We start from the raw sequence: 22,227 nt of genomic DNA, 5'->3' as shown, positions 1-22,227 counted from the left end.
TCTTCAACCTAGACGTGTGCGTCAGCTGTGTAGATGTGTATGCTGGTGTGTTTGACCCCTCTGAAAATCTCCAGCAGCCTATGGACCCCTTCTCAGGATGATGGTTTTTCAAATTTGTTTGTTTACATTTAGTTTACAACATTCAATTCCACAAGCTTTTGAGTTCCAAATTTTCTCCCCCTTCCTCCCACCTCATAGCGGCATGCTTCCTGATCATGCAATCTAAAAATGAGCGGGCAAGGAATCTAAGGCCTCGCGTTCAGGCCAGAGTTTTTTTCTGGGAGGTGCGGGTTCGAATTCTACTATCCGCATATGATTCCAGGTTCTCACGGGAGAGGAAGAGAGCGCTATCTTCTCTGACTCCTGACTCCAAGGACATCAGCCCCTTCTCTCCAACCCTCTAATCTTCCTCGAAGGTTATCTTGTGTATTAGAAGTTATGTGGAGGAGTGCCTCGCATCTGGGAACCAAGTTGGCTTTTTGCCATAGGGTAGATGGGAAGAGAAATGCACACTTAGACATCTTGCCTCCTTCGCCCCTTCCCACCAATACTAACCTCCAGTTACTTACTTGAAGGCATTCGCAGGACTTTTGTGGAGGAAAAAGAGTAGACACAGCAACCAGCAGGAGGAGGAGGTGCGATGAGGGGAAAAGTGAGGGAGGAGAAAGATGAAAACGAAGAGGAGGGTGTATGGCGAGGAAGTCAAGGAAAATGCCAAATATTCTAGGTTAGGGTGAGTGCATGTTGCGTCCAATTTTGGATGCTGGGACTGTCCCACAAGAAAGCTCCGCGTCTCTATGGTGATCAGAGGTATTAAGAAGGAATTTATTACTCCTTGCATGGGTGGTTCAGTGGTAGAATTCTCGCCTGCCACGCGGGAGGCCCGGGTTCGATTCCCGGCCCATGCAGAGTTGACATTTTAGAATAACGTGCTAAGGGTATTGGGCTACATTAACTATGGCAATTTCGAAAATTTCCCAGCAAGATCCGCATATCCCCGGAGTGCTGAACTCTTACAATGTTTCTGGCCACACCTGGTACACCAAAACTTTGAGAAGGTATTTGCCTACACCACCTTACCCAATTTTGGAAATCTCTAACCAAGACCCTTGTATCCCTGAGTGCTGAACTCCCAGAAATTTGAAGACTGCACCTAGTCCACTTTTGGACATCTACCAGCAAATCCCTTGCATCCGCAAGTGGGAGAGCATTGCCTGCTCTGTACTACCATTCCTCACCTTGGCACTTCAACCTTAACCACCGATCCCTCACTAATTGGAGAAAGCCAGAGAAAACCTGTGCTCTTGAGAAAGGAAAACTATTCGTATAACAAAACAAATCCACATATCTCTAAGGAATCTAAAGACCTCTAGGAAGTTTGATGCTACCCCACTTCGTTTGCACAATCCGTAGGATTTAGCAACTGGGCCTACCAAGCAATACAGCAAGGAACCAGGCAGAAGATCGGGAAAGAAGGCACACTCTCCTTGATGTTGCTGGTTTACTGGAAGTCAGAACAAAATAAGGTTCCCTGACCGGGAATCGAACCCAAGTCGAAGTAGTGAAAGTACCAAATCTTAACCACTACACCATCAGGGAAAACATACAGAAATTTTCTCTTTCCCAACTCAGCACAACGTTCTCCCCTATCCCTTCTTTATTCAGCTTCTGGGCATCCTTAGGACTCGAGTTTGCTCTCTTCTCCAAACTACTCTCATTTGTGCCCTACCGTCACTACCAACCGATACTCATCTAGCCACTGATCCCATTTCCCCAAGTGCTACCACCTGCTTGCCTCTTCTGAATAAAGCACCTACATACACAATAAGAATTCACAACTCAAAATTTTACCTCCCTTGCCATCTTTCCTGGACTGAGGTTAGTGCTTTATAAGTAAATTTGAGAGTCATTTGCATATGGACATTTTAATCTCACCATGTCCAAAACTGATCTTATGATCTTCCCTTCATATGACCCTCCCCTTTCTCTAACTGCATAGGGCACCACCAATTTCCAAGGCACCCAGAATGATAACCCAGGTGCCAAACTAGACTCTTCACTTTCTTTTGTCCTCAACTCCCCCCCCTATTATTCTGATGCTTGTTGTCCTTTCATCAAGTCTCTCTCCACTCCAATCTAACCTCCTCTCTGCTGTCAAATTGATCTACCTGATCTACCTGAAGCTCAAGTTTGACCATATCTTTGCCCTATTCATTCAGTGAACTCCAGTGGTTCCCTATTGACCCCTGGATCACATATACTGTCCTTTTAAAGACCTTTATACTTGCACGAACTGATGATGAGTGAAGTGAGAAGAAGCAGAACACTGTACCCAGCAAAAGGAACATTGTGCAATGACTGACTTTGTTAGACTTAACTATTATGAGCAATTCAATGACCTAAAACAATTCCAAAAAACTCATGATGAAAAATGATATCCACATCCAGAGAGAGAACTATGGAGTCTAAATGCAGATCTACGCATACTATCTTCTTTCTTTTGTTGTTTTTTTGTTTCTCATATGATTTTTCTCTTTTATTCTGATTCTTCTTTCACAACATGACTAATGTAGAATTATGTTTAATATTTCCATTCCATACTTGTATAGTCTATGTCAGATTGCATGCCCTCTTGGGAAGAGGGAAGGGGGCAGAGGGCGGAAATTTTAGAACTCAAAATTTTGTAAAAGCAAGTACTGAAAACTAAAAATTAATAAAAAGAAAGAAATTACATGCTGAATTCCAATTTCCATTGCAAAGAATGTTAGCTGTCTTTGTTGTATAAAAAAAAATAAAGTCTTTCATAACTTGGCTCCTTCCAACCTTTCCTGTGCTTCCTCTTCTCTACCCTGCATAACCTGAGATATAGTAATACTGGGATCCTTGTTGATCCTTTAAGTAAGAGATTCCATCTCTGTACCCTGGGTGTCCCCTATTCCTGGAATTCTGCTTTTGCATTTTCACCTTCTAGCTTCCCTGGCTTCCTTCGAGTCTCAGCTGATGCTCCATCTTTGCAAGATGCCTTTTTCAAATCCTCATTACTCTGAAAACCTACCCTCTGAGAATTTCCCCAATTTATCTTGTATGTAACTTGTTTGTACATAGTTGTTTGCAGAAAGTCTCTCCTAGCAGACCATCTGCCTTTCTCTGTCTCTGTCTCTCTCTGTCTCTCTCTCTCCCCCTATCTCCTCCCTCTCTCTTGTTTTGTTTACTTTGTATACAGAGCATTTAGCATAGTGCCTGGTACATAGTAGATGTTTTCAGAAATGCAAATTGACTGACTCCTGGCCTCCAAAACTACCACTTTTACCATTTCACTCTTTCTCAACTGGGACATCTTTAACACATTTGGTAGCTTTCTATCTATACATGCCCTTGCTAAATAGTGAAGCTTCTTATATATTCCTGAAGTAGAATTGGACATTGGAATCTCCTGTCCCCCAAGATTTCATCGGAGTCTTTGATACAGATAAGAACGAACCATCTCTGATAGTTTCTCCAGTCAATAACCAGAAGAGGAAGGTCTGGGCCTACTGGAGACCATGAAAACTCCCAGATTGCCTACACTCTTCTTCATCCCTACCTCTGCCTCTAAGTTCCCTCTATACTCCCCATCTCTCCCTCTTCCACTCCACTCCTATATGCATTAGTGCCTTTTCTCTCTAATCTCCTATTTGGCACACTAAGGTTAAACAATTCAAAAGTATTTCATTAATTGTCCTTAATTTCTTCTCTACTATTTCCCCCCCTCTTTTGTCATAAACCAATCATTTCTTGTCAAGACCTAATCTTGACTCACTGAACCCTGTTCTATCATCACCCCTACCTCTCTCTTTCAACAAGGACTGAAACCTCTTTCCCCAATCAGGCATCCTCTTTCCCCCTTCCTCCTCAACCCTCAGTGAAGGATTTTGGAGAATGTTGTGGAAACCAACCCAGTAGAACAACTATAAATTTATGATATGGCATCTTAACTGGTTTCCTACTGCAGCCCCACAATACTTCTATGCCTTCAGGATTGTATATCAGGAGCTTCACTCCTACTGTGCCAGATCTTCTCTTCTCTTCAGACTTCTTTGCACCACCTGCAACATGCTTTCCCCTTCATAAGACTTCACATCCTACTTTTCATCTACACGGACTTTACATTCTCATATCCAGCACCAGTTAATTCTAATACCCCACTCTACATCTCAAAGCACCTGGTCGCTCCCATTCTCTTCACCTTGTTTCATTCTCTAATGGAAGAGGTGAGCCCCACTAACAAAGCTCTCTTTCTCTTGTGTCCTGATTCCATCCCCTACTTTCTCTTTTGGGAGCTTGTCCCCTTCATTGTTACCCCTCATTTTCAATCTCTTCCCATGCACTAGCTCATTCTTGCACCTACAGACATGCAACCTTCTTTTGCCCCTGCCATTTTCACCAAACTATGGAACTATATCTTAGCTCCCTTTCAAAGAAAAACTGCTAGAGAGGGTGGCCTTGGCTAGTTGCTTCTATTTTCTTACCTCCTGCTCACTTCTGAATTAATTTACCCTCTGACTTCATATCTTATTCTTTGATTGAACCTGCCTTCTCTAGGACAACCAGTTATCTTAACTGACCACCTAATCAGCTGAAAGGTTTTTTCCTTCATACTACTTCCGTGGCTACTTCTCTGCATATAGTATTTTCCACTACCTTCTCCCTCTACATGTCCTCTTCCATTGCCTTCTGGAGCCCTGTAATATACTTCCGTTCTTATTTTTTTTTTAATTTTCTGACTCTCAATCTTTCTCTTTATCTATCTTTGTCATTCTCAGTGACTCTGGCTCTATCTGTGCATCTATCTGTGTCTCCCTCTCTCTCTCTCATTTTGAGTCTCTGTCTCAGTCTCTTTTTGTCTCTATGTTTTTATCTGATTTTGTCTCTCTGTCTGTCTCCCCTTCCTCTCTCTGTTTCTCCCTTTTTGGCTACCAATCTGACTGGGTCTTTTCTAGGTCAAATTTTTTTGTTAAAAAAATTAAATTGCATTTATTTCTCTCCCTCTCACACTATCCTCTATTGAAAAGAAAAACAAAACCCTTCTAATGAATATGGATAGTAAAGCAAAACAAATAACTATATTGATCATTCCACCAAATCTTCCTCTTATTCTGATCTTTGAAACCATCACAATGCCTGAAATATAGACACCTAAAAATGCTTTTTGATTGATTATCAGAAGGTGTAAATTATTCTTCATCACTGTCCTTTGGAATCATGGTTGGTCAATGCACTGATCAGAGTTCTTAAGTATTTTGAAGTTGTTTTCCTTCTTTATTTTCTATTTTTAAGGGTTGACCACTATTATATTTTTTAAGACTAAATTTTATTTTATTTTCATGAAGATCTTCTTTCTCTCTCTCCCACTATTCCCACCCCACTGAAAAAGCAAGGGAAACAACACTTTATTACAAACTTGTATAATCAAGCAAAACACCCTTATTACAAACTTGTATTATCAAGCAAAAAACATTCTCCCTTTGACCAGATATATATAGTACCTCAATCTGCACTTTGAGTATATCACCTTTTTAACTGGAAATGGGTAGCATGTTTCATCATGAGTCTTGTGGAATTGTGATTTGTTATTGTGTTATCAGAAGGCTCAAGTCTTTCAAAGTAATTTGTCTTTACAATATTTTTTTTTATCATATAAATTGTTCTCCTCCTTGAACTCACCTCAGTCTGCAACAGAGCACACAGTTCTTTCCAGGTTTTTCTGAAATTTCATAATTTCTTTTGGAGCAATAATATTCTATCCCATTCATATAGCATCATTTATTCAGCCACACTTTAACTGATGGGCACCTTCTTAGTTTGCAGTTCTTTATTGTGACAAAAAGAGCTATGAACCTGAAATTTTCTTAGAAATCTGGGCAGGTATTTTGGTGAAGTATGTTAATGAATTTGAGCATTATGTTAATAAAGATAAATTACTTAAGTGGACTAATCTGGACTTAGGAGCAAGTGGCATTTGAGAAGAAATTTTGCCTCAGTAGACAATGGGCATAAGAGGAAGGTGGAATCTAACTTAATCAATGTAATGCCCTATGTTTGGACCCTGGGAGTATGCATAAAGAGCAGTTCAGTGACTCAGAGGATAGTACAGGGCCTCCAGTCTGGAAAACCTCAATTCAACTTGGGCTTCATACACTTACTAAATGTGTGACCCTGGACAAGAAATGTAACTTGTTTTTGGCTCTTATTTCTCAACTGTAAAACAGCAAAGTGTGAAACTGTTATAACAGTATCAACCTCCCACAGTCGCTATAATGATCAAAGGAGATAACTGCCAAGCACTTAGCATAGTGTCTGGCACATAGTAGGTGATTGATTTTGCTTGTTTCATTCTTTTATTTGCATCCACCTACTTCTATACACTTTACTGTATTACAAGGGCACAGACAGACTTTTACAGGTGATGTCCCCCAATAAACTCCCATAAGTGAAGACATCTTCACCATCCCACTACTGTGGCCATCGCAGTTGGTGGGCTATCGAGCTGTGAGAATAACAAGATGGGGGTGTAATCAATAGTCTGTTTATTACAGGACCATTTCATACAGAGCCTAAGATCCAAGGGGCTCACAGAGTTTATATGTCCCCCAAAAGAAGGTCTATATGACCCAAAAGAATTCAGACACCCCAAAAGAATGCAGACTATGTACAAGGACTCTCCCTTGATCTTGTTTACTATTTACCCTTGCTTAAGGTTAGTTATTTATTAGGGCAATATCATAGGACCATAAGAGGTGGCTAGGTGGCTCAGTGAATAGAGCACCAGCCTGGGAGGACCTGAGTTCAAATCTGGCCTCAGACACTTAATAAAAAAAACTAGCCATGTGACCTTGGGCAAGTCACTTAACCCCAATTGCCCTCCAAAAGAAAAAGCAAAAAAAAAATCATAGGACCATATCCAGAGGCATAAACAAACAAACAAAAGATTACATGCCCTCTTGTTCTTTGCCCTGTAACCTTGCAGAAAATTGTATAGAGGAGGGGAACATTTCATTAGTGGAGCTTGGGAAATCCTGAAAGTTCCTTACATCTTACAGAAAGATGTAGAGAATACAAGATTTATCTCAATTTATTACCTGTTGAATCTTTAAAAGGAGACAAAACAGGAACATTTGATTCAATAGAACACAACATTGCCTTTCCAGAGCAAGGTCTGTCTCATGAGCATATCTCAAAATTCTACAGGATTGTTAGGGAGTTGAAGCAATAGAGATTACCTCTGTTCCATAGGGCTCCTCTGTTGTCCCATGTATCTGGCAAGGTGTAAAACAAAGGGATGTATGTTCCCAAAGATATTAATGACTTGGCAGAAAAAGGAACTGGTTCAGAGCCATCACCCTAATGCTGGTGAAGTTGCCCAGAAACTCCTGCTTGCAGATGAAGTTTGGCTCTTAAGCCCCAGAACTGTGGAGAGACTCCAGATGGGATTCCACTGAGTCTACAGATTTAGGCCTAACCATCAACACCAAAACCAAAACAAAAAAGAACAAAACAAACCAAACCAAAGCCAAAACCTAGTGCTTGGAAAACACTTAATGATCCAGACCATGCTATGCAGTTAAAGACCATCGACAAACTATAGAATGTATTCATCAGGGCTTTTGTATGTGTGTTAGCTGAGTGTGTGATGAAGCAATATATATATATATATATATGTTCATATATACATATATGTGCATATACATATATATGAAGCAATATACATATAATGCAAATAATGTTTGCACATTTTTGTACTCTGTCTACTGAAAACAGACAAGGGGTTTGGATCAGAATGGAAAAAGGGGTAGAGACCCAGATACAACCAGAGCACTGTCAAAATCTTATTGGAGGAGATAGATATGAATGCCAGAGGACTGGCAGGGCTGACTTCAGTTGTATCTCTACCTTCGGAAGGAATGTCCTGCTGGATGAGGTCCAGATCCTTTGGAGTGCGTGAGGATAAACGCTATCTCAATGTCAGTCACTTTCAGAATAAAAATTCCTAGGACATGGAGGCAGGGCGTCTTTCCTGTTCATCTACCAAAGGTGCAGCTCTCTAAGGCCCTCCGTTGATGTTCAATAAAAGTGAAATGGAGTAGTGAGGTGGAGATTTGAATACAAATGCCAGCAAACAAGCAGATGTAGAGAGGACAGAGATGAAGGGCTACTAGCAACGCCTAGAGGCCCCGAAGGAGGAGAGATGTCAAGGAAGGAACTTAAGAGACTGCCGGTGAAAGGAGAATAGTACTGAAAAAGTCCAGTTGCGTTGGCCGGGAATCGAACCCGGGTCAACTGCTTGGAAGGCAGCTATGCTTACCACTATACCACCAACGCTGATGCTAGTTATTTTTGTCTCTGCGAGGTCCAGATCCCTAGCTGCTTCCCTCTGATCTTCCCCGCCCTGGGGCCAGCACAAGAACCCTGCCCGCAGCTTTACTCGCTAGCTGGTTAGCTCGCTCCACTCACTAGCCAAGGCCAGGTCAGATCTCTTGCTCACTAGCCAAGGCCAGGTCAGATCTCTTGCTTCCTTGACGGCCGCTCTCCTGGACCCAAACTTTCAACTGGCACATGTCTCCTGCCACTTCTGCCAGAGACACCCTCCTCTACTGTTCCTCACGTTAACCCAACAGGTCTCCTCTGCTGCCACTTCAATTCCCGGTCACCGAAGTCTTTCTAAGCGCAAAAGGTACCTTTTTGGCACCAGGCGATTCAATGTCACCTGAACCACTCCCCCCTCCCCCCCAAGTCCTTGTCAAACTCAAGCCTATCCCTTTACACCCTCCTCAGACTCTGGGTTGCCCAAGAGCCGGCCCTTCCCTGCCTCAGGTTCTCAAGGGACTCTGTTTCGCGGGTCTAGTAACCCAGTGACTGATTTATTCCCCTCTTGCCCAGTCTGGCTTCCTTTTCGGTATGGGGGTCAGCAACTGGGCAAGAGGGGAATGAAGCAGCCACTGTGCTACCAGACCTGAGCGACAGAGCTCCTTGGGCTCCTGGGATAGGGGAAGACCTGGGAAACCCGGAGGGTGGGGAGGGTGCAGACCGTGCGGAGAGTGCAACCAGAGGGTGGGGAGGGTGCAGAGGGTGCAGAGGGTGCAAAAGATCAGGCTTGCTTTCGGAAAGGACGTAGAGGGAAGTGTTTCAGGTGACGCTGAGCCACCGCATTTGGAAAGAGCGGTGGTTCAGAGTTGAGGCAGCAGTAAGTAGAGGAACTTCAGCTGTGGCTCAGAGTTGAGGCAGTAGTGTGCAAAGAAAAGGATACTCCCCGTCGGGGAATCGAACCCCGGCCTCCCGCGTGACAGGCGGGGATACTGACCACTATACTAACGAGGAACCTGTTACACAGCTCGATTTTGCCTGCAGACCTGGCCCTAAACACACACGACTATGACAAAACACAAAGGCCACTTCCTCCTTTCCAACTCTGATGCCTGCCTATTCAAACCATTCGAGATCTCTCGGTGCACCCTCCACAGTCATCCTACTTTTCATTCCTTGTTTTCCAGGACGTCTATTCTTTCCCAGAATTAAAAAGAATGACTTCCAAAAGCCGAAATTCTTCAACTTAACATGTACATTAGTGCGTGTGTGTGTTAATATGTATGTGTTTGACCTTTTTGAAATTCTCCAGAGGCCAATAGGCAGAAAACGAAATCCAATTTCCTAAGAAACTAATGGTATTGAAATAGAATTTTCAATAAACTTTAAAAAACAGAAACATGTTCAGGGACTTTAAGGTAAAACAGTCCTTCTAGCATGAAAGTTGGCCTTTATTATTGATCAAGTGGGAGTCACTGGGGGAGGTAAAATGGGGGCAGGAGAGGAGAGGATTCCGCAGGAGGAGGACGGTATCGAAGGCGACCGGTGGGTAGATATGTTTGAGAAAGAGTGGTGCTGTGAGGGAAGTTGGTGGGTGGTAGGGAGAGAAGGGCAAGCAGCTGATTGCTCAGCTACCACATAGTTCCTTTGAGTAGGTCCCTTCCCTCCTGGACAATCTTCACTTTCGCTGCAATGTTGATCCGGTCCTAGTCCCATGGAATCCCCCTTCTTACTCGCCAGTCCCCTACTTTTTTTAGAATGATGGTGGAAATCCTTTCAGAGCTTCTAGGCCCCTCTGGGTCTAAGCTTTGCCTCACAGGTCTCAAAATTGACCTGACCCTTGCACACCCATTACGCTCTGGACTCTGGTTCGGGCTAGGTGGGCTCCTCCATTAGAAGCTCTCCAGCTTTGGGATCAAGTTTCCTGGCAAAGTCCCCAGGAAATTGGACGCTGCGTGAGGGCAGGCTTCCAGTTTTTCGTCCTCTGATTCGCCCCCTCCGCTTCATCCCCAGCTTCAGTGCTGTGGGAACCATTGCTTAGCTCCCATAAAGTGCCGAGGAACAGTTCTTTGAAAAAAGGACAGGTCTAGAAAGAATGGCCTCGGGGATGAGCTAGTGTGGTTGCCCAAAGAGACAGGGGCAGAAGGGTCGGGTCGCAGTTGGAGAAGGTCAGAACAGCGGCGATTCGATGAACCGGAGGCGCAGGAGGGTCAGGTGAGGGTATTTTGTTGTGCTGCAGGTCTGTGAGCCCCGCGGGAGGGTGTTTGTGTTGGCATGGAGAGGCGGACAGGAAGGCGCGCATCGTGTGTGGAAGGATGTTTCTGGACTTGTGGACTTTCTTAGTACTGGTGCCAGAGGGAGAGGTTAGAACGGATGAAAGAAAGTGGGTGAGATGAACTGTGTAGTCTAAGCCTATGGTTGTGTTTCTACTTTTATCTTCAGAGAGGGAGGGGGCAGTTCTTGTGCCGAGTCAGGATGGCCGAGCGGTCTAAGGCGCTGCGTTCAGGTCGCAGTCTCCCCTGGAGGCGTGGGTTCGAATCCCACTCCTGACAGTTTCTTTTTGCTTTCCACTACGGTCCCGTGCTGCCTGACCATGAAGTGAAGAAGACCAAACTTGGCCAGGCCCTTAATTCCACCGACATTCACCCATTCAACTCTACTCACAGGCCCATTCACCCATTCAACTCTACTCACAGGCCTTCAAAGGCTGATCTTCCACGTGCATGCATGTGGATGAAGAAGGGTGCGTGGAGGAACCGTTGCCAGTCTGAGGACCAAAGTGGAGTTTTGGCACGTAGAAGAGAAACGCACACTTGGGTAACTACAGATAGTTAAATCATAAGACTGCCAGAGGAAGTGGTGTAGCAACGGTAGGAGGAAAAGAAAGAAGAGGAGGGGGAGGGGAAGGAGGAGGAGCAGCAGGAGGAGTAAGAAGAGGTTGTTTGTCTTTCGTTTTCGAAGAGTCAGGGCAATGATGGCATGACTTGCAGTGGACTTTGATTTGAGTGAGGAAGGGCTGTGTAAGGTCATCAGCTTCATTTTCTCCTCCAGAGCCATCTGGATCCAGTGACTTGATTTCATCAGGATGACTGGAGATGACCCAAGATGCAATGGGAGACCTTGGCTCTTTAAGGCTAAAGCCTTTTCAGGTACTAAATTCAGAGTGAGGTGATGCCCATTCAATGAATAGGCCTCTTTAAGAAGTGATTCAAGGGATGGCCCCTTTAATTAGAAAAAGAAAAAACGGGGAAAAAATCAAGCCATGAGGGGTCAGACCCTTAATCTTACTGTTCCAAAGAGAAACTATTACCATTGACAGCCACTTTAAGCATGGAGGGCCCAAAATAGAGACATTAAGTAGAGCTTGGGCAGGGACCTATTGTGGTCCAATCTATGAGGCTTCAGAGTGAACTGAGTTTAAGGTTTTGTGAAAGTTGAAAGAAGGGAAGGAAGGAATCTAGCCAGTAAACCCCAAGTTAAGTGGGCAGTTTCTGGCCATCAAAATTTACCTTCCTTTGGAGAGGAGAAGGAGAAGGAGAGGGAAAGGAAGAACTGAGTTACCCAACTAGCTGTGTCCCCATTCAGGCAGCTCAGTCTACTCACAGGTTGGGTTTGTCGTTTATTTTGGAAGAGGACCATGACATCAGGGAAGAAGAGGAAGAAAAGGAGAATGGAGCAGTGAGTAGGAGGAAGATGAAGAAGAAAAAGAAGAAGGAAGTTTAGGAGGGAGGAGGTCGAGGAAGCCGAGAAGGAAGGCAAAAGTTGTAGGTTAGCATGAGCATGTGTGTCAAATTTTGGCCCTGGGGCACGGTCTGCCAGAAGTCTGTGTGTGTCCACGGGGATCAGAGACAAAGCTGAAAGTCTTGCATGAGTGAGTGTTTCGGAGGTATACTTCTCCTCTGCCATTAGGGAGGCCCAGGTTTGATTTCTGCTTTATGGATAGCAGAATTTTAATAGAAATCCTATATGGAAGTGTCTGGCTGCCCTTGCTGACCTTTTGGACAGCTCCCCGAAGAACACTTGCATCTCCAGGAAGGAGCACCTTTCCCGGTCACGAACATCATGCCCATCTTCTCTTGACTGCCTTGACAAGCCCACTACTTGCCTCTTAACTTGCGGATGCCAGAGAAGTCCTTGGCTCTTCGGCTCATGGCCATCAGTGAAAGTCCTCCTTCCAGGACACGTAAAGGACAAAGTCTAGGGCTAACGTTTGTTGTTGACCTCTGTTCTGCCTCGCCTTACACGCTGGGTCCCTGCCCTTTGCCTCGTCCTTGTATCGCCAAGCCTTTCGGTTTGGATGGACTGAAAGAATGCTTGAGACGGGCGCTTCTGTACCATGCTGTCCTTAAATGAAGTACGAGCAGTCTATGGTGTTAGTGGTCATCTGTTGGAGTACGGCGTAAAAGATCCTTCCCTGACCGGGAATCGAACCCGGGCCGCGGCGGTGAGAGCGCCGAATCCTAACCACTAGACCACCAGGGAGCACGTAAGGGATTTATCTCTCCCTAGTTCAGTAGTTCAGTACAGCACTGGCCTTCTGCACCATCCCCTTGTCTTCTTTGTTTTCTTCAGGGGACCTATTGGTCCTACAGCTGGCCTCTCCCCTGGACTACTCTCACTTGCAATTCCATTGTCACTACCAACCACGCCCGACCTTTATCGTTGCTCCTCTCCTACCCTCGTCGTCTTTCCTCTAAATGCTACCACCCTCTGTCTCGCAAGAACAAAGAACCTACACAGAATTCAAATCCCAAACTTCTACCTACCCTATCTTTCCCCGGAATCCCTCATTCCACACCTTAATACCTGCTACTCTTCCACCTTTTATTCATAGCGTCTCTTCAACTTCTCCTTTATCCTGTGACACACTTTTCTCTCTCTTCAGGGTTTTTGCGGATATCTGCATGCCTTTGTACGACCCCTTCCTTTGGCTAAGCAACTATTCATTTGGTTATGGTCTGGCTGCCGGATTCTTTACTTTTCTAGTCAGTATCAGCTCCTTCAGCCTGCCAGGACTAACTGAGGAAGAGCTTGGTTGACCCTGAGCCCGGGAAGGAGGGAGTCTCATTCTCCTAGATGTATTCAACCGCGAGAGAATTCTCACGGAATTGGAGAGGGCTTCTCCAAATCCTTCAAATTGTTTCACTTGTCTTTCTTCTGGGGCGCGTGCCACTACAAATACAAATGGGGAGGCGGGGCGGCAGGGTTGTGTAAGGGTTAGCGTGAGAAGCTTAGGCAAAACCCAGTGTCCTGTCCCATTTTACAAACCCTCAGGACTGAGGACCATCCTTCCTTCAAGTATCATCCACGAGAAGATGACTCTTAGTATTTTCCTCTTTAAAAAAGTTTTATTTTCTTTTAAAAAATTGTATCTTATTTTCCCCAATTACATGTAAATATAATTTTTAACATTCGTTCTTTAAAATTATGAGTTCCAAATTCTCTCCATCTCTTTCTTCACCTCTCCTTGAGAAGGCAAGCAATTTGACATAGATTATACATATGCAGTTATGCAAAACATATTTCTGTATTAGCCATGTTGCAAGGGAAAACACAGACCAAAACAAAACAAAATTAGACAAAAACCAAAGCTAAGAAAAAAAGAAAATTAAAAAAAATGTTGCTATCTGCATCCAGACTCCATCAATTCTTTCTCTGGAGGTGGATAGCATTTTTCGTCATAAGTCCTTTGGCATTGTCTCAGATCATTGTGTTGCTGAGAATATTTAAGTTATTCACAGTTTATCGCTGCACAATATTGCTTTTATGCTGTACAGTATTATCCCAATTCTGCTCACTCCACACTGCATCAATTCATGTAAAATTTTTCCAGGTTTTTCTGAAAGGATCTTGCTTGTCATTTCTTGGAGCACAATAGTATTTCATCATAATCATACACCAAGATTTGTTCAGCCATTTCCCAATTGATGGTATCCCCTAACTTTCCAATTCTTTGCCACTTCAAAAAGAGCTGCTATCAATATTTTCATTTCTGACATACATTTTAATATCAATATCAATAGCTCCTTTTCCTTTAAAAAAATCTCTGGATCAAAGGGTATGCACAGTTTTATATCCCTTTAGGCATAATTACAAATTGTTCTACAGAATAGTTGGATCATTTTATAACTCCACCAACAGAATTTTTCCATATTTCCTCCAACATTTTCCATTTTCCTTTTCTGTCATCTTAGCTAATCTGATAGGTGTGAGGTGGTACCTCAGAGCTGTTTTAATTTGCATTTATCTAATCAGTAGTGATTTAGAGCTCTTTTTTTTTGGGTATAGCTATAGATAGCTTTGATTTCTTTGTCTGCAAACTGCTGTTCATATCCTTTGACCATTTATCAATTGGGGAATGCCTCTTATTCCTTGTCCTTATTCTTAAATTTCTATATATTTGAGAAATGAGACCTTTATCAAAACAACTTGCTATAAAAAATGCTTTCCTTTTAATCTTGGCTGCACTGTTTGTGCAAAACCTTAAAAATTTAATTTAGTGTAATCAAAATTATCCATTTTAGCGTAGTGAGTAAGAGTACTGGCCCCAGAGTCGGGATGACCTGGGATCGAATCTGGGCTCATATACTCAGCACCACACCCAGAAATAACTGGCCGTGTAACCTTGAGCAAGTTACTTAACCCCAATTGCTTTAAAAAAAAATAAAAAATTATCCATTTTACATCCTGCAATTCTCTTGTTCTTGTTAGTTCATAATTTTTTCTCTTATCCATAGATCTGACAGGTAAAATATTCCATGCTCCCCTACTTTGCTTATGATATTACCATTTATCCTAAATCGTGTATCCATTTTGACCTTATCTTGGTAGACAGTGAAATGTTGGTCTATATCTATTCCTATTTTCCAAGGTGCAGCTAGGTAATACAATGCATAAAATGAAAGGCATGGAGTCAGGAAGTTGAGTTCAAATTTAGCCTCAGACACTTACCAGCTCTGTGACCCTGGGCAAGTAACTTAACCCTGTTTGCCTCAGTTACCTCATCTGTAAAAAGAACTGGAGAAGAAAATGACAAACTAATCCTTTATCTTTGCCAAGAAAACCCCAAAGGGGTCATGAAAAGTTGAACAAGACTGAAAATGACTAAACAAGTGAGTTCTTGTGCCCAAAGCTCAGATCTTTGTGTTTATGAAGAACTAGATTACTTTGGTCATTTACTAGTGAGCATTGTACACCTAATCTCTTCTACTGATCCACTGCTCTATTTCTTAGCCAGTACCACCTTCCTTCACATTTTTTTTATTCCCTTGATATTCTTGAGCTTTTGCTCTTCCACATGAATTTTGTAATTTTTTTCTAGCTCTATAAAATAATTTTTGGTAGTTTGATTTGTATGGCACTGAATAAGTAAATTACTTGAAGTAGAATTGTGATTTTTATTATCTTGAATCAACTTACCCATGAGCAATGAATATTTTTCTAATTGTCTAGATATGACTTTGTATGAAAAGTGTTTTGTAATTGTGTTCATATGGATCCTGGGTTTTTCTTGGCAGTCAGACTTCCAAGAATTTAATGTTGTCTGTTACTTTAAATGGAGCTATCTATCTCTTGGGGCTGGACTTTTATATAGAAATGCTGATGATTTGTGTGGGTTTAATTTATATCCTGAAATTTTGCTGAAATTGTTCATTATTTCAACTAGGTTTTTAGTTGTTTTTCTAGGATTCTTTAAGTATACCCTTACTTCATCTGCAAAGAGTGATATTTTTCTTTCCTCGTTGCCTATTGTAATTCCTTCTATTTCTTTTTCTTCTCTTATTGCTATAGCAAGCATTTCTAGTACATTATTAGATAGTATTGGTGATAATGGAAATCTTTGCTTCACCTCTTATCTTATCAGGAAGACTTCTAGGCTTATCCCAGTTACAAATAATACTTGCTGATGCTTTTAGAGAGACACTATTTAGCATTTTAAGGAAAATGCCATCTATTCCTATGCTTTCTAGTGTTTTCTTTTTTTTTAAATAGGAATGAGTATTGTATTTTGTCAAAAGTTTTTCCAGCATCTATTGAAACAATTATATGGTTTCTCTTGGTTTTGTTACTGATACTGTCAACTATGCTGAAAGTTTTCCTGATAATGAACAAACTGTGACTTCCGGGTATAAATCCCATCTAGTCATAGTGCATGATCTTTGTGATATATTGATGTATTCTCCTTGCTAGTGTTTTATTTAAAATTTTGTATCAATATTCATTGAGGAAATTGGTCTATAATTTTTTTCTTTCTTGTTTAGGTATCAGCATCATATTTGTTTCATAAAAGGAGTTTGGTAGGGCTCCTGTGCCTATTTTTCCAAATAGTTTATAAAGTATTGGAGTTAATTGTTCTTTAAATGTTTAGTAGAAGTCACTTGTGAATCCATTTTGTCCTGGGGATTTTTTCTTATGGAACTCATTGATGACTTATTTAATTTATTTTCCTAAAACAAGGTTATTTAAACATTCTATTTTCTCTTCTGAGGCTTTGTATGTAGCTTTTTTGACTTCTCTGTATTCTTCTAATTTTGTGTCTTGATCTTCATTGTCACCAAAGTAACTTTCTATGATCATTTTTTTTCCTGTCATTGCCATTTGCTCATTTCCCCAACCTCTTTCTTGACTTTTAACTTTATGTGAAAGTTGCACAATATTTTCTAGGTTCAAAGGATACTATATCAAGCTTTAGGCCTTTATTTATTCTATTTTCAGAGATAGCTATTGGAGGGTCTGTAAATTTTTGGTTCTTCCAAGGTGGTATGATTTAAGGAGAGGTGTGGTCACTGCTCTTTCCTAGACTGTGCTCAGGTTTACAGCCTCTTTTCCTCCATAGAACTGTGACCAGGATTCCTGTTTGCCTGCAGCTGCAAGTGGTCCTGTTCTCCTCCTTATCTTGCAACTGTGACCTGGATCCAGGCATGGGCAATGCAATAGAGTCTTGCACCCAGTGCCAGTAAAGGATCCTCTGTAATCTCTTTCTGACTAGTTGTCCAACCCCCTTAGCATCTGTGGTTTGGAGATCCAGGAGCCACCACCAGTAGACCTGCTGCTGGCTTGCTGGGGAGTGTCTAGCAAAGCACTGAGCTCCATTGTCATCTGGGTCAGACAAACCTTTCCTGCTTATCTACTAAGTTGTCTTGGGCCAGAAAATTGTTTTGCCAGACATGTATTGGTTCTGTTACTCCAGAATTCATTTTAAGTTATTAATTTAAAGTTGTTTGGAGGGGAATTTGAGAGATCTCAGGTGAGTCCTAGACTGTATTATGTCATCTTCGACTCTTAGAATTTCTTATACAGCACCTAAACACTCTCCTCACCTCTGGTCTCTTATCTCCATCTGCCTATTAGATATCTTTGACATAGACATCTTAAACTCACTATGCCCAAGACTGATCTTGTGATCTTTCCCCTCAAACTCTCCCCTTTCCCATTTCTCTAATTGGAGAGGGTACCACCAATGTCCCAGGTTGGCAACCAAGACTTGTCACTTTCTCTTACCCTGATCCCCCCAACCCCAAATAGCCAATAATTGTCTAGACTAATTGTTTCTACCTTCCCAACATTTTTCCTATATGCTCCCCCCCTTTTTTTTTTCAGTGACATAGCTACCACCCCAGTGGTATCCTCATCACCTCAAACCTAGACTGTTATAAAAACTTGCTTGTTGGTCTCTCTCTATAGGGTCCTCTGTTGAAATGTTACTGGAGGAGATGGATAGGAAGGCCAGAGGATGGGCAGGCCTGGCTTCAGTTGGATCTTCATGGGAAGCAATGTCCTGATGGATGAGATCCAGAAGCTTTGGAATAAGCATAAGCATAAGTTCTATCCCATTGTCTGTCTTCCCCAGAATAAAAGCTCCTAGGATGTGTAGGCAGGAACTCTTTCCTGCTTGTCTAGGGAAGACACAGGACCACAGGACCTGAACAACATAGAATGCACTGATTAGGCACTCCGTTGTTTTTCAAATAAAGTGGAATGAAGTGAGGTTGAGTTTGAGCTCGAGAGCCAGTATCCAGCCGGACAATGTGAAAGACTCAGAGGATTTCGGAGGCCAGAGACAGAGGGCCACTGGTGCCTCAGATGGGAACATGTCCAGAGGGTCCGGAAAGAGGTGTGAAATCAAAATAGGGACATGGCAGACGGTGGGCAAAAGAGAAGAGCCTTCTCGAAGTGGTAGGCGGTATGGCAAGAGAGCTTCGTAAAAGGCTTCGGCTAGTGGGACTCAGCTGCTTTAAACTTAGCTTTGTTCACCACCACAGCAGCCAACGCAGAGGCTCTAGGGACCTGCCTCTGCCAAGGCCCAGTGAAAGCCAGGCTGCTGCCCTGCTGATCAGCCTGCTGGGGCCAGCACAAGAGCCTGTCTGTAGCTGTGTTCGCAAACCCACTCGCTCTCTTCACACGTTAACCGAGGCCATCCTAGAACTTCTCTAGAATGCTTGACAATCTCCCTCCTTGGGCGATGCCTTCAGCTGGCACAGGGCTCCTGCCACTCTGTCAGAGACCCTGCCTGGTGCAGCCCCTGTTCAGTTACATATCTCTCAGTGCAGTTGTCCTAGCACCTGGACTCCATGCTTCCGGCTTCAGCCCGATACAATAATCACAAGCAATCCGCAGCAGCGAAGCTGGTCAAGGAGGTAGTTATATCCTACTGTGAGGTTGAGGAAAAGAGAGTTCACATCCCGCAGGCAGGACAGCGCAAGCCCACCAACTTTCTTCGGGTACGGGTGAAATGAACCAAGAACGGGTTTCAAGTTGTGGACCAACACCTACGACTGCCCCAGGACCAGCCTGTGACCGCTATGGGTTGGGCTGCCACAACTTTTTCCTCCCGAGTGCCCTGGCCCCAATCTTACACAGCGCTGTCCAAGCACTCTGGCCTACGCCAGTCCTTTATGACTCTCCCCTTACTTCTGCCGAGGAGGAGTTCTCCTGAGTCCACTTTCTGGTCGGGTAGTGTCCGCAAGCGTTTGCGTGTGAGTGATACTGTATGATCTGGGGATGTTGGCTGTGTGTCACCTGCAGGCAAGAGCCCGAGTATTCAGACTGGGCACTGAGGTAAGCTCCTTTTGATCCAGGGATTGGGGAGCATGAGACGGGTTCCTGGGGTGCTGGACTCGGACAGCCCCCTGCACCTGTACAGCTAGAGAAGGTGCGCCATGAGCAACCCAGAGGCTTCTCCTGCTGATGTCGGGCACCGAACCTTGCCTCTGACCTCTCTCTTCCTTTTCGGTCTGGAGGTCAGCGACTGGGCAAGAGGGGAATAAAGCAGTCACTGTGTTACTAGACCTGCGAGACAGAAAGACCCTTGGTTGCCTGGGGTAGGGGAGGGCCAGCTCTTGGGCAACCGGAAGGGTGCAAAGGGATAGGCTTGAGATTGGCAAGGACTTAGAGGGGAGAGGTTCAGGTGACACTGAGCCGCCTGGTGCCACAAAGGTATCTTTTGCGTTTGGAAAGATTTCGGTGACCGGGAGTTAAGGCGGCAGCAGAGGAGAACACGGTTGGGTAAACGTGAGGAACACGGAATGCAAAAAAAGGAAAACCATAGACTCTCCCCGTCGGGGAATCGAACCCCGGCCTCCCGCGTGACAGGCGGGGATACTGACCACTATACTAACGAGGATTCCGTTGCACCGCGTGTTCTTACAAACTCTGCTGCCTGTATAATCAAACGGCTCTGACTCTCAGTACACCGTGGCTATCCGATATTTAGTTCTCGTTTCTCCACGACGTCCAGCCTTTCCCGGAATTAAGGAGACTGACTTCCGAAATATTCTTCCCCTTAGCTTGTGAGTTGATGTGTGTGGTTTTGCGGGAGGTGCGCCTGAAGGGCGATGGGCAGGTGGGTGGTGGGGCTAGAAGGGAGAGCAGCTGATTGCTCAAGGACCGCAACGGCAGCTCTTTTGAGACGGTCTCTTCTCTTGGATGCAGTGTTGATCTGGTACCTGTCCTATGCCAACTCCATTCTCACTTGCCTCTCTTTTTGGAATGATCTCCCCCAACACTCAATGCCTCCCCAGGTAGAAATCCCCTCAGAGCTTCTGGTCCCCTCTGGGTCTAAGTTTTATCTCACAGTCAACCCGACCCTTGGCACACTGATTCTTCGATGTGCCCTGGTCACTGCTAGGCCGGAACTTCCTGCTTTGGAGACGTGCATCAGGAGAAGTTGTTTTTCCTAGGAGATTGCGTAAGAGCAGGTCTCCATTTCTTTCCTTCTGTGAGACGCCGGCCAGGGGCTCCCTCGGTTTGGCGCCTAGGTATCAGCCCGGTCTTCTCTCCCTTTCATCCTCCGCCCTAGTGTCCTGGGAATCATTGCTCGGCTCACAGCAGACGCCGAGAACCCGTTTTGTTTATTGTAGACAAGGCGGTCTTAAAATAATTCTAGAGAACCATTTCCACAATTTAACGTTTTGAAGTATTGTTGAACGTCTGTGTCACCTCATCAAGACTGAAAATATTCCCATCTTTTGTTCGAATTGTTTGAAACATGATAATGATTTAAAGGGGAAATTGATCTGGGTGTGTGAGTGTGGTGGTGGTGGGGGGCAAGGGGGTGTGGGAAGCGCTCCAAGAAAGAATAGCCTCGGGAATGATCTTCGAACATTTCTCCAAGAGACCGGTGTGGGGAGGGTCTGGGGCACAGTTCGGAAAGCAGGGCGGAGCGGTAGGATCAGGTGAGGGTGGTTTGTTGCGGTGCTGGTCTTTTGGGGCCTTCCGGAGGGTGTTATGTGTTGGCCTGGAGATGCGGGAAGAAAGGCCCGCAAGAGGTGTGGAAGGTTGGTTCTGGACAGGTGGACCTTCATAGACAGTGCTGGAGCCAGAGGGAGAAGTTAGAATTCGTAGAAAGAGCTGTTTGAAATTAACTGAAAGATCTAGGACTGTGGTTGTTGCGACTATTTTCTTCAGAGAGGAGGGAGGGGAACACCTTGGTGCTGAGTCAGGATGGCCGAGCGGTCTAAGGCGCTGCGTTCAGGTCGCAGTCTCCCCTGGAGGCGTGGGTTCGAATCCCACTCCTGACAGGTTCCTTTTGGCAGCCTCCCCCTCCCCCCTTCACTTCCCCCCCGGGACCGAAGCTGCCTCAGCGTTACTCGAGAAAGTGGGAGCGACTCCCCAGACCCATGATTCCAAAGACACCGGCCCCTTCTCTCCCATTCATAGGCCAAATCTCCACGTGCGTATGTATGAATGAAGGGGGTGTGGAGGAGCCGTGGCCCAACTGAGGACCAAACTGGAGTTTTGTCAGACAGTACGAAGATTGGAAGAGAAACGTACACATGGAAGGCGGGCCTTTTGAAACTCCCCAACTGTAGATAATTAGGGTCGGGAGGAGAAAACACGGAAAAGGTGGAGGGGAAAAGATGAGGAAGAGGAAGAAAATTTAGAGCATGGAACATGACGAGATAGCTCAATATGTCCACGAACATCAGAGACAGAACTGGAGAATAAGGAATACCCCTGCATGGGTGGTTCAGTGGTAGAATTCTCGCCTGCCACGCGGGAGGCCCGGGTTCGATTCCCGGCCCATGCAAAGCTGATCCTTCTTTTAAGCACAAGTACTTTCTGGAGACGTGATCAAGAAGCCTCCGTCCGACTTTTGCATCTCAAGGAAAGAGCGCATTTCCTGTTCACCACCAAAACCCCCGCTTTCTACTCAGTAGCCACGCTCCTACCTTGCAAAGAGACCAGAGAAGCCCTTGGCTTGTCGCATGAAGGAGAAGCCACTTTCCTTGGCTCCTACAGCACCAGGCTTCTGAAAAAAGATCTTGCCTACTCCGTTCTACTTCGCCTTCAACGTCCTGATCCCTATCCCTGAAGCTGTCCTCGTCACCTCATTGCCGGTACCAGTCTGCCAGTCGGACAATTCGGAAGGATTGAACTGGTACTTGG

The 22,227-nt window shown here is 44.3% G+C and overlaps 8 non-coding genes across 8 annotated transcripts; 4 read left to right on the top strand and 4 right to left on the bottom strand.

Moving 5' to 3' along the window:
- Positions 1 to 837: 837 nt before the first annotated feature.
- Positions 838 to 908, top strand: TRNAG-GCC (transfer RNA glycine (anticodon GCC)). The gene has a single exon. It is a non-coding gene; the product is annotated as a tRNA-Gly (tRNA).
- A 7,378-nt stretch (positions 909 to 8,286) lies between these two features.
- TRNAG-UCC (transfer RNA glycine (anticodon UCC)) lies at positions 8,287 to 8,358 on the bottom strand. Its single transcript has one exon. It is a non-coding gene; the product is annotated as a tRNA-Gly (tRNA).
- Positions 8,359 to 9,282: 924 nt separating this feature from the next.
- Positions 9,283 to 9,354, bottom strand: TRNAD-GUC (transfer RNA aspartic acid (anticodon GUC)). The gene has a single exon. It is a non-coding gene; the product is annotated as a tRNA-Asp (tRNA).
- Positions 9,355 to 10,809: 1,455 nt separating this feature from the next.
- On the top strand, positions 10,810 to 10,892 carry TRNAL-CAG (transfer RNA leucine (anticodon CAG)). Its single transcript has one exon. It is a non-coding gene; the product is annotated as a tRNA-Leu (tRNA).
- Positions 10,893 to 12,750: 1,858 nt separating this feature from the next.
- On the bottom strand, positions 12,751 to 12,822 carry TRNAE-CUC (transfer RNA glutamic acid (anticodon CUC)). The gene has a single exon. It is a non-coding gene; the product is annotated as a tRNA-Glu (tRNA).
- A 7,069-nt stretch (positions 12,823 to 19,891) lies between these two features.
- TRNAD-GUC (transfer RNA aspartic acid (anticodon GUC)) lies at positions 19,892 to 19,963 on the bottom strand. The gene has a single exon. It is a non-coding gene; the product is annotated as a tRNA-Asp (tRNA).
- A 1,313-nt stretch (positions 19,964 to 21,276) lies between these two features.
- On the top strand, positions 21,277 to 21,359 carry TRNAL-CAG (transfer RNA leucine (anticodon CAG)). The gene has a single exon. It is a non-coding gene; the product is annotated as a tRNA-Leu (tRNA).
- A 438-nt stretch (positions 21,360 to 21,797) lies between these two features.
- Positions 21,798 to 21,868, top strand: TRNAG-GCC (transfer RNA glycine (anticodon GCC)). Its single transcript has one exon. It is a non-coding gene; the product is annotated as a tRNA-Gly (tRNA).
- Positions 21,869 to 22,227: the final 359 nt, after the last annotated feature.

The sequence above is a fragment of the Petaurus breviceps genome, unplaced genomic scaffold, assembly GCF_028583685.1.
Source record: "Petaurus breviceps papuanus isolate PSGF00001 unplaced genomic scaffold, PetGlider_PUasm1.0 220, whole genome shotgun sequence".
NCBI lineage: Eukaryota > Metazoa > Chordata > Mammalia > Diprotodontia > Petauridae > Petaurus > Petaurus breviceps.
The sequence above is the reverse complement of the archived record's forward strand: the minus strand, read 5'-3'. Positions and strand labels throughout refer to the sequence as shown.